Consider the following 12,639-nt stretch of genomic DNA (forward strand, 5'->3'; position numbering starts at 1 on the left):
GTGAAAACCCAGCTAAAGTATTTTTTGTGTGTGTGATTTACTGTTTTCTACATAAAATCCTCCTTCATAAGGTAAAGAACATTCTGTGAAAATTTAACCTTGATATCTTTAATATTGACTGAGTAAGGCCATGTCAAATATTGAAATCATAGTGAAAGTAATGGTTGAAATCAAACTTTGATGCTTGTTATCTCATAATTAGCTTTTGAGCCTGGATTTCACAGAGAGGGTCACATATGTCTAGCAATTTAATAGTCACCATGATATCAAATGGACAATTCTTGTTGTTTTATTATTATTTTTTAAAGTCCTGTGCCTTGTAATCTTTAAAGGAGACATATTATGCCCCTTTTTACAATATGTAATATAAGTCTCTGGTGTCCCCAGAATATGTCTGTGAAATTTCAGCTAAAAATACTCCACAGATTATTTGTTATATCATTTTGAAAATGCCTATTTTGAGTGGAAGCATACACACACTGTTTTTCGGGCCTGTCTCTTTAAATGCAAATGAGCTGCTGCTCCTCGCCCCCTTTTCCAGAATAGAGCTGCGGCATTACAGCTCGTACCTGCTAAAAAACATCTGTTTTGGTTCTGCTTATCATGTTTATCGCGCTGAAATCGTGTTTTAAACCATATGAGTTTAAACTTCTGATATACGGTTTTCTATGGAACGATATTCCGGACAATTTTCAAAAGGAATTGCAAATTGTATTTTCAATTGCGTTTTCAATATGTGGACGCATAAATTGTGACATAATCCAAATGCAATTGACATTTTAACATTCAATACGCCTTAATTGTAACTTATTAGGTTATAAGTTTGTTTACACATGGTTAAAACATGTTTACTGTAGTGGTAACCATTGAAATCTACAAATACTATAGTTGAACTATGGTCACTTTAGTAAAACCATGGTTCATTATCATAAGGGACTGCCAGTGACCGGCTGTTACATGCATAAAATGCAACATTTTTATTCTGACAGTGTATGATTTCTATTAACATTACAGAATAGAACATGATCAATATTATCTTTCAACGTTCAATTTAAGTAAATGTAACTGTACAAACTATGTAGGTTACGATTTCAATTTGTTTATTGTGAAATAACTCAAACATATATATTTTTTTCTGTCCTCTGATAAACATTGTTCTGGGCTGCCGTTCCCAAAATCATCAATGCTTTCTTATGATATTTTGGGAAACGCAGCCCAGTTTGAATGCACTGTCAGAAGTGAATAAATGCTCTCCGTGATTGATTGATTCTGTCTTGCAACATCTGCGTGTGTTCAGATGAGCAGGAAAATAGTCATATCCTACACAATTATTCGCTAACATAACTTCCCATTCAAAGTAAGGGGGCACGTGCCCCCTCAGATTTCTGAGCCAAGTGGATTTTAAATGCAGCTTCCAAAAAACAAAAAATAGCAGAATAATATTTTTTTTATATTTGATACAATCACACCGGTGTGATTAGATCGTTCAGTGCGGCACAGCATCAGCTGCTAAATTCAAATCTGCGTTCGCGCTTTGGCTGGCGCTGAGCCAGAGACAGATGCGTTTGTACAGCGCTGCATTATAACCAATCACACACGATTCTGTTGAGCGTATGAATGCAAAGGCCAATCAGAGACGTTCAGATGAGACATCGATGAAACGCGGTGTTTTGTTCACTTGCTCGCTGACTGTGCAGATGTGCGTACGAATGTACGTAAGATATTCATTTCACAGTGTAAACGGCTTCAGTGATTTAAATGGGAGTTTTTCAGAGTGCCTGAACTCTGGTTAGACTGAAGTGAAAATGTTATTTGATAATGTAAATGTTCTTTGCGCTCTGTAAAATGAAAATGTTGTTATTAATTGTTATTAATTATTTATTGTTATTAAATTCGCATTAAATACAAAGTCAGTCGTATTAAAATATTTTATGGAATGACAACCATATCTGGTAAAAAGGCGAGTTTTTATGTGTAGTTAATAGATTACACTATTACTCTACTTTGCCCATCACATATTATAGATCAAATAACAATCTGGTGCAAAACGCATTTACTTACACATGTTTGAGAATCGAGATATTTCCTGATATTTAACACGTTTGGAAATATTTCGAATATTTGGTGCCACGTATGGGACGCGAACTCCATAACGGGTTAAAACTGTTGAATAAAATATAAAGGTGGAAAATAAGTGTAGATTTGCACTGTTTGTTTAAGTGCATCAAGTGGAGTGCAAACGGTAAAAGGTCTTGAGGCAGGTGTGACACGCGTGCGTTCGCGAAAATGCAAACGGTAATGCAGGATTTGCAATTGCATTTGGATTATGTCACAATTTATGCGTCCACATATTGAAAACGCAATTGAAAATACAATTTGTAATTCCTTTTGAAAATTGTCCGGAATATCGTTCCATAGTTTTCTGAGAGCACACATCTGAAGCAAACGACAGAAAGCGGCTGTCACAGCATGTGAGTACTAAACTAAGTTGCATTAGAACTACACCGTTGTCGCTTGTGAAAACACAATGACAGCGCCGTGGGTGTAAACTTACAGATTAAGGGGCGGTAATACTGTAATGAGATCCCTTTGCCACGTGACCAAGGGAACAAAATCAGACGCGCTCGTTTTCTCAGACGCTTGCAGAAAAAGGCTTACCAAAACAAAGTTACTGGGTTAATCTTTTTCACATTTCCTTGGTTGGTAGACGCACCGGGGACCTGATTATAGCACTTAAAACCTGGAAAATTCAGATTTTCATGATATGTCAACTTTAAGGAAAAACATTAACTTCCCCTCCATCTCGCAGCGACACCAGTGACGTGTGTACTGGTGTGAGGGCGGGACAATAACTTCTGCCCTTCAGCAACCTGTCAATCATGAGATTGCAGCAATCAGCAAACGACAATGATCCAATTGCAGATGTACAAAGCCATTTCACTTTGATGTATGTCACAATAGAGAAGAAAGACAAGATCACAATCTCTGTTTCAGGCCAACCTTGTTACAGTAGCTTGCTAAAAAAAAACAAAGAATGGTAATGTTTAATTTGACAGATTTTAGCTTGAGCAATATAAAACTAAAATCTATAAAAGCATCAATACTGAACTTGGCATATTTTCATGAAATGCATGTTAAAGCAAGTAACTATTTAAGCTGGTTTTAGCTAAATAGTGGCCAGAACCAGCCAACAGACTAGTCTGTCAAGGTTGGGAGACCAATTAAAGTCACCATGAAATCAAAATTGAAAATTATTATTTTTTTAATGGAATACTGTAGTGTTTATTATAAATAATTTATCCGTGCACTTCATTCTTTTTTTAAAATTCATGTGCCCTCCTAAACTTTAATCAAAAGCGTTAACCTCCCCTCCCCCTCAAAACGACTCATCTTCTCTTCCGGTCACGAGCTATGGTGCAAGGGCGGAGCTAGTGACGTGAGGTGTAAACGCTGGGATAAACGACGGGAAAAGCAGAAGCTAGCTGGTGCTTCACTTTATAGCACTGACACCAGTCATGAGGGAGTATGTTACCCCTAAAAATTGAAAAGATATTAGAATATTACGACAACATTACTCTTAGGACATCGCAAACTAATTTTTTTCATGAATATGACTTAACCTGATGGAGGACGCGCTCAGTCATTCAGGCAGTCTCTCTCTCTCTCGCGCGTGCTGTTTAGGCATGTTTTGTGCCGTTGATCGTCGTCGTCATCCTTAATAAATAGAACATTTATTCATGCTTGGGTGTCGGCAATGAATCCAGTGGCGAGAAATCCCCCAACAACACTAACTGCAAACTGGCATTCAGATCTGCCTCCTTTTTGTTAGCAACGCCCCAGCTTCCAACGATCCAATCAATTTATCGTGTCCAAACCCAAAAGGTCTCCACGGCGACAGATATGAACTAGTAATAAAGATGTATTCCCCTGGCAGTGGGTGCACTGATTTGATTTGTCCAGTGGTTCAGGGAAGCGTCTGCCCAGGTCTTGACTCACGCCACATCTGTGATGATTATGATATCTCAACGCAAAGACACCCACTGCTCTGAGCACTCGCATTACCCTGCTTGAGTGTGCTTCTGATGAATAGCAAACATTTGCTTCAACCCGGATTATATTTTGCTCTGGTATTACCTGATAGATGCCACTTAATACGCCACCTGAATTATATTAACTTCATAGTTTAGGAATCAGATGTCTAAACCGAAATGATATAAACAGAAGGAAGCGGTAGGTTTTTCTTTTTTTAATATTTGATTCACATCTCCCATGTCTCAAGCATGTTTTTGGTTTGTTTTTATCAAATTATGACTCAGTCAAATTCTATGACTAACATAAGTAATGATCTTTAAGTATTTTATTTTGACAGCTTTAACTAGCTGTGAATTATTTTTAGTAGCATGCCACAATGGTAGTGTCACGTTACGCTGCTGCGGGAAGAACGTAGGAGACACGGAGTAGCATTCACAGTCTTTAATGACGAAAACACGGGATAATCCACAATAGGAACTGGGCAAACACACATAGAAACAAGTAGACCTGACAAACACAAACTGAACAGAAGAAAAGACAATCGCAACTTCCGTTTCATGCCGACTTTAAGACCAGCAAACCGCTTATAAGTTAGTTTTATTTATTTACTTTATTTTTTCTTTTTCTTCTTTCAGCAGAGTAATGTTCAGTACGTTTGACAGTTAGCTTATTTTATCAGGGAGCAAGAGAAAGACTTAATCCTAAAAAGATGTAACTCATTAAAGGTTCAATGGTCATAGCCTCATTATGATATTAATGACTCTAAACACATTGGATGTACAACTGCCACTAGCTCAGACAACTAAGGTGGTGAAGCTAAGAAAATGTGCTTTGTTCCTTTGATTTATCGTTGACTTAAACATCAAAAAATAATGGCGGCATCAGTAGCAGGTTAGTAAATTGGTCAGATCCCCCCTGGAGTGTTACACATTTTGGAAGGGGGAAAACATAATTGGGGCAATCAGCTGTGGTGAAGAGTCGTGTATATGCTCATGGCACCAGTCGGCTATTAGATCGAAGAATAAGAAGAACAACGTCATAACGACAGCTCAAACCAACGTGGTTTAAACGATGGATCTGCGACACAGGTACCATGGTTTCGGGAACAGTCGTGACTAGCTAGTTCGTTTCCACAACAATGCATCGTACTATGGTGGTTAATCAGCGAGTTACGTAGTTGTACGGGAAACGCACCCCAGACTAGGACTTTTAAACACAGGGCAATCAGGGGAACACAGGTGACATCAATGGAACATAATCAAACTAAACTAGGACAGGTACACAGGAAGGGCTATGGGGGCAAAACAGGTCCAAAAGTCTGACATTTGTCTGACACCCCATCCTGGAAGGTGCGTCCTCGCACCGTAACAACAACAGAGGGAGGCATAGGTGGGAGCTTGGGAGGAGGCTCAGGAGGAGGACGGACACCTGGGAGGGGGCCGGCAGACAGAGACTAGGGAAGCAACGAAGGAGGGAGGAGACAGGAGGGGCCCAGAGCAGGAGAAGCACAGCCGGACCCAGGCCACAGCCATGATAGCGACCCACGGTGGAGCCAATGGAGGGAGGAGCCATGGAGGAGGAATGGCCGCCGACTCCAGGGGGCCAACCAACGGCGGTGGAGCAGGTGGTGGAGGAGCCCGAGGCGGAGACGGAGAGCCAACGAGCCATTGGGATGCCGAGGATCCGGGGGGCCAGGGTGGAGCCGAGGGCTCTGTGACCGAGGCGGAGATCCGGAGATCCGCGGCGGAGCTGGAGCGACTGAGGACCAAGGTGGAGCTGGCGGGAGGAAGGAGCCCAACGGAGCCGGTGGGACGGAGCGACGAGGTGCAGCCGGAGGAGCAGAGTCCTGAGGCGATGGCGGGTCAACGCCCGACCAAGGCGGAGCCGGAGGGACGAGGGAGCCGGGTGGAGCTGGTGGATCGACGGGTGACGGTGGAGGCGAGGGAGCTAGGAGCCGAGGTGGAGCCGCTGGGTCTCCTCGGGTCGAGGCGGAGTCCGGGCCGAGGAGGCTGGAGGCGGAGGTGAGGGATTCTCCAGCCATGGCGACACTGGAGGATGGCAGACAGGTAGGGCATTTTTATACTATATGGGGTAAGTTGTCAAACTGAAACTTGCTTATCAGAAATGTTTATTTTATTTGAATATATTTAAAAATGTAATTTATTCCTGTGATGCAAATCTTAATTCTGAACATCATTACCCCAGTCTTTACTGTCACATGATCTTTCAGAAATTATTCTAATATGCTGATTTGCTACTCAAGAAACATTTCTTATTATTGTCCGGGTTAAACTGCTTAATATTTTGTGGAGACTGCCTGCAATACTTTTTTTTCCAGGATTTTTAAATGAATAGAAAGTTCAAAGAACAGCATTTATTTGAAATAGAAATCCTTTGTAATCATTTAAAAGTTTTTGATAAATAACATCATTTTTTTATGAATTTAATGTGTCCTTGCTGAATAAAAGTATTAATTTATTTAAAAAATGACCCTAAATGTTTGTATATAGTGTATATATAATCAATCAGAAGATAATAAATAAATATTGTAATTTTTATTTTGATGAATAAATAAAAAAATAAAAAAATTAAATATGTATTTAAAACCAACTAGAGAAAACAAGCATTTGTTATTGAACATTTGACTCAAAAGTGTGACAAATATCCCTGGTCTTCTGCATTTACTGTGAGCTTTTATAATCAGATCTCTACATTTTCAAAAACATAATCAATTTGGGGAAAACAAGAAAGAAAGAAAAGAAATGGCATTGAAAATGGCATTGATCTCCTCACTGGAGATCAACACTCTGCAGTTTACCTTGTAAATGTTGACGTGAGTTTTGTCCATTATTTATTGTATTTACTAGTTTACTTAATTGATGTTCCTCGGCAGTGTTGAGAACAATCAAGGGCAGCGGAAAACACTCCTCAACAAAAGACATCCGTATACTCAGAAGCCCCCAAATAAGGCAATCAAACAACACCACTTAATCTAAGAAGAACAAGAGAAAAATAGATAATAGGATGTCCGCCCTTCTAGAGGTTAAGAGGGAGAAAGACCATTACAGTCTTACTTCATCAGGCCTCAGAAAGGGTAATCTTATTGCTTAAAGATAATTTTTTAAATGAAGATACTCCCACTGATTACTAGTGCATCCCAAATATAGCTTCATCCTCTTTCTAGGCACTAAACCCTGTAAAAGACTAGATTAATTCACAGAAAACATGTTGAAGACATAAAAAGGCTTTCAGAGAAAAAAGAAACTCCATCCCTTGAGGACCGAGACTCAAAGAACAAAACTTCAAACTTTAATCTGGATGAGGGCTCCTGAGAACTACAACAACAGCTCCAAACAACACAAAACCACAGCAGCCCAGTTTTGTCTGTTTGCCTCACGTTTTTGTCAGCATCTGTTCTAATGGAATAAAAACATTGAGAGGACAGAAAAAATGAACTCAACAATAACGTTAGATCACATGGAATTTGAGGCAGGCGGTAGATGATACGTGACTAGATAACCACGGTTGACGTGCAACATCACACTTTCACTGAGTATGTCAAGAGCATCCAGTTCTTTAAGTGGCCAGCTGTTACGTCTGTTCTTTGCGGCTGAAGAAAATATTTTCCTCTAAGAACGTCTGTGTCTCTTTTAAAGCATTGTGTAGTAGATCAAAATAATATCCCTGGACTGAATAATGTTTTTTTTAGTTGGCTTACACAAAGTAATGTGTTTCGTCTAACTTAAGGCCTGGCCTTGTCATCTTGCCAAGATAAATAGCTGTAATTAAAATGTTGCTGCAGGCCTGTTTATGCCAGAGGCAGGATAGTTTTGGCTCAATAGAAGTTACATGTAAGTTGTTGTTGCAGGTGTCATCATTTACTCCCTCCTTCGGGGAATACTGGCACAATTGTATCAATATATCAAAAAAGAGCAAAAACTACTATTGATATTAGACTAGAGCGGTATTATTTTACTATTAAACAGCTTCGTAAGAATATATTGTAGAGAATTGTCTTTACAGAAGCCTTCTAACACAGTTTAACAGCTTGAGTAAACTATGTGCAATCATTCTCTAAAGATGCCAAAGGCCATTTTCATTATTACATTAAACCCGTCATGACATGTATTGAATAAGAAGAGATAAATATATACTCTCATACTCAACTGGCTTTGGTATGTTGGAGTCCATTATTGAATGCAATATGAGAACATACACTGTAAAAACATTCTGTTAAAATTCTGTTAAATTTGCAATAAAGTTAGTATGTAAATCTGCTTTTTTATCATAAAATGCACTGATAACCACCATAATAATACAGGTGGTAGTACAGAAAGCCACATAATGAAACAGAGTTCATCGTAAGTGGGCTATCCATAAAATATGGCCACTACTCATGTATAGACAGTGCACAAGGTCATACACACAAACACAAAACACCATCAGAGCAACACAAATCAATTCAATGAACATTAACTAAATAACATAATATAACACAAAACACCCTAATAAACATTGCTAATAGAAAGAATAAGAAGAAGCAAAACAATTTAAATAAAATAGAATTCTAATATTACCGTGAAACTGAATATAATGCAATGTTTGATTGTTAAAGTGTTCACTGTACTGTATATTTCAGACTTGTGAGGATACTTCAACCATACAAAGACCTATAAGAAAAATCACAATTTCAGTTTATTTAGTGTTTATATGGACAATAAACACTTTTGCTCTAGTGTGTCACAATTTACAACTACAATTTACCCTGATCATCCAATTCAAATAGTTTACACCCCCCAGCTCTTAATGCATTGTGTTGCCTTCTTGAGCATCAGTAAATGTTTTCATTTATGTATGAGTCCACCAATTGTCCTCCATGTGAAAAGATGGATCTCAAAATCATGCAGTCACTGTTGGAAAGGGTTCAAATATGCAGAAAATGTTGGAAAACCAAAAAATGTGCAGGAGCTGGAGGATTTTTTTCTGAAGTACGGCAGGCAGTTGAACTGCTCAGGACCAACGAGGGACTCGTGAGCAACTATCACAAAACAGAAAGACAGTTGTGGATCATCCAGGAAAGGACACATAGTATGTAAACTTTTGAACGCGGTCACTTTTATAAATTCAGTTATTATTTTGTCTTGTGGAAAATATATAAACATCTGTTATGTGAAATAGCTTATTCAGGACAGTATTAAATAAACAATAACTTGCAATTTTCATGATCCCTCTTATTTTGTTAAAATTATTAACATTTTGCATATTCTGCAAGGGGCATGTAAAATTATGAGCACTGTATATATATTAGAACAATATTTTACGTTTTTTTTTTAATACTGTGATTTTAATTTGAGGACAATTTTGTATTCAGACAATTAGGACTAATTACTAATTAGACTAATTAGACAATGTTAGACTATATTACTAATTAGACAATTAGACTATAAGACACCAGAAGTCAGCAAACAGTCACGTGTTGTGTTAACAAGTCCTATACAACTAATTTCCAAAAATGGAAAAATTCTGTTATTATTAAAAATTAGCACCACCATACATTAAACTTCACTTGATCAACATGATATTCTTGGTATATATCAGATCAGATCTGTTGTTTTAACATAGATGAAACACAACCAAGGCATCAAAAGTGGCCTTAATTTAGAAAATCACCCATAAACCATCATTACATCACCAATTCTTGAGCAACATCTTACCTCGGTCTGCATCTACTGTTTTTAGGAGTCATAATCTGCTTGTCTGAAATGTTGGCCAAGGTCAATAGTTAGTGATTTATTGGCAGACCAGGTAGGAATCCTTTCAAAATGGCCTCTAATATGGAAACCGTCTAATTCCCTCTCACCTGAACAACAAACAAGACAATAAAAATTGACAGTCTAGTATCAAGAGAGTTTAATGTTTGGTCTGGCAGTGGCAAATGCCTCAATTCTGTATCTCTGTCATAGTAACAAAGCCCATTACAAACAAGTCTCAAAAGTCTCATCTAAGTCTTTTGTCCTTGAAAAACACTATTTGACTGTGAAACCAAGTTCTGCAATTTGATCTGTCAAGTCAAGGCTTGGATACTGAGTCTGCCTTCTACATATGCTGCGATGCTCTGAATGCAGTCACACTAGGAAGACATTTCAAAAACAGAAAGGGACTCATGTTGCTTATTGTGTTTATTAGATTTTTATTTTTTTTTAAAGTACAAAATCGAGCACTTACATTTGTGTAAAAATGAGTGTCTAAATGTTCTTATGTCAGCTTTTTGTTCTGTTGGGTATAGGACCAAGCCTTCATATCTTGGCAGTAGACTCAAGCCATATGTTTTCTTCCATGGACAGACACAGCAGCTGTGTGGTAGGCCTGCAAGCTCACCATCCATCAAATCTAGCGATGGTTTGAGTCTTCTCTTGTGTTTTGCCAATTTATTGTGACAAGAAGCTGATTTCAGTGCAGTCTCTATAGACTCTACACAAAGACTTGTTGATTTCAAATAGTTATAATATTTTGTGATTATTATCTCTCATTATTATAACCTGAAATGTTTTACAATTAGATATCGGCCTATTTTTTGTTGGCATACATGCCTTTTACCTATTCATGTGACACAGGAATCTTTCTCTTCCCACCAGGCATTATCCAAAGTACAAAGTAAAGAATTAAAAAAAAAAAAAGTTAATGTTGTTTAATTTCTTGATGTACTTTTGTGAATACTTGTGCTCAACAGATGTTTCTTAATTATGCATGAAATTAAGACTCCTCGATTTCATTTGTGCTCTCAGCCAGCTTTATATTCAAGGTTAGTCTTGATTTATATCTTTTTTTTTTTATCACATTTGTATTTTCAGAACACATGGCTTCACAAACATTTCCATATGCTTATCTTCTCCTCCTCATCAGAGATAACAGATTGGAAAAATAAGACATAACAGATATTTATTTTATTCCCCTATGCGGGAAAGATCACTGTAAATCTTCTGTGTTAACCTTTTCGCCTTGCATGTATCAACTGCACTCTACAGCAATGAACAATGAGTCAGATTTCCTCTGTCATGATTTGCTGTTGATGTAAGATTGTAAGATGCAGAAAAAAGATGATTACATTATAAAAGCATTTGGATTAAGGTTATTTAGTCAAACCTGGCTGTATGAAATGGGTTCAGCTTTTCTGCCCTTTTTTGTCATTATATTCCCAATAATTCCTGCTTCTGCAGTGACCTTAACCATAATACCGCTTTAGCAACAATCTAACAGATGATACTTTGCTGATTTTGCTTTTGAGTGGTTGTTTCTTCTATGTGCTTACTAGTGTGTCCACAGGGAGCTCCTTAAGCATCATTAGTTTCATATGCCATCAAAAAAGGCCTCTCGTAGAGCGCCACATGCCCTCATTTTGATCTGCTGTTGTGGTCTAATGGATAGAGTTTATAATAAACAGAGTTAAAGTGGGGAATTGGAAATAATTATTGTAGTTTTAGATAGTATTTAATTTTTTACGTTTATTTATGGATCCATTTTTCTTAATTTGTGTTATGTCTCCCAGGGACCTCAAAAAAGTATTTGGAGCCAGGTTCCTCAACGAATGACTTTAATGAGTGGCTTTTTTAATGTACTTATTTAGGAATGAAATTAAATACATTTATTAGACAATGATCTAACTGACCAAAAGTGACAGTAAAACATTTATTATGATGCAAAATATTAAATTTCAAATAAATGCTGTTCTTTTGAATTGTCTATTCATCAAAGAATCCTGAAAAAAAGTATTGCAGATTCCACAAAAAATAGCTGCAGCCTTAGAGAGACTTCTTTTAAAAACATTTAAAAAATCATACTGACACCAAACTTTGACCATAGTATATACCCTGTATACGTTTATTTCTTCTGTTGAACATAAAAGAAGATATTTTTTGGGAAAAAGGTTGATGGTCCCCATTGACTTCCATAGTATTTTTTTCCATACTACAGAAGTCAATGGGGACCATCAAAAGTTTGGTTACCCATATTCTTCAAAATTTAGTAAAAAAAAAAAAAAAGAAACTCATACAGGTTTGGGATAACTTGAGGGTGAGTAAATGATGACAGAATTTTTATTTTTGGGTGAACTGTCCGATTATAAGGCCAATTATTAGATTTAATTTATAGTGAAAATGTTTTTTTTTTTTTTTTTATGTCATCTTTTGGCAATAAAATTGCATTTCTGTTTCAAATATTTGTTGCTTAAAAGTGCTAAAAGAATCGGTAAGGAATGAAAATCAATAACCGGAACCAGAATCAGAAGCAGAACTCCTCACAATTCCTATATCCTCATTCATCACATTATATTAACAGGTTCCACTGATGTTGACCACAAAGTGTCTTATTTTATACAATATGCATTGTTTTATAATTGGAAGTAACTTTTTGTCAAATGTCTTTAAAGTATGGTTTCTTTCTTTCTTTTTAATAGTTGGTTCAATATTTTATTTCATAATGAAAAGACATTCTTTCATATCTGTGGCTTAATTGTCCAAACATTTTTATGGGTCACTATATAACTCCAGTGTGTCACAGCGTTTGTTTTATTTGTGCACTTGATGTGTTTAACAGCACCCGCCCTCCCCC

This window comes from Sinocyclocheilus anshuiensis, unplaced genomic scaffold (genome assembly GCF_001515605.1).
Source record: "Sinocyclocheilus anshuiensis isolate Anshui unplaced genomic scaffold, SAMN03320099.WGS_v1.1 scaffold1166, whole genome shotgun sequence".
In the NCBI taxonomy this organism is placed as follows: domain Eukaryota; kingdom Metazoa; phylum Chordata; class Actinopteri; order Cypriniformes; family Cyprinidae; genus Sinocyclocheilus; species Sinocyclocheilus anshuiensis.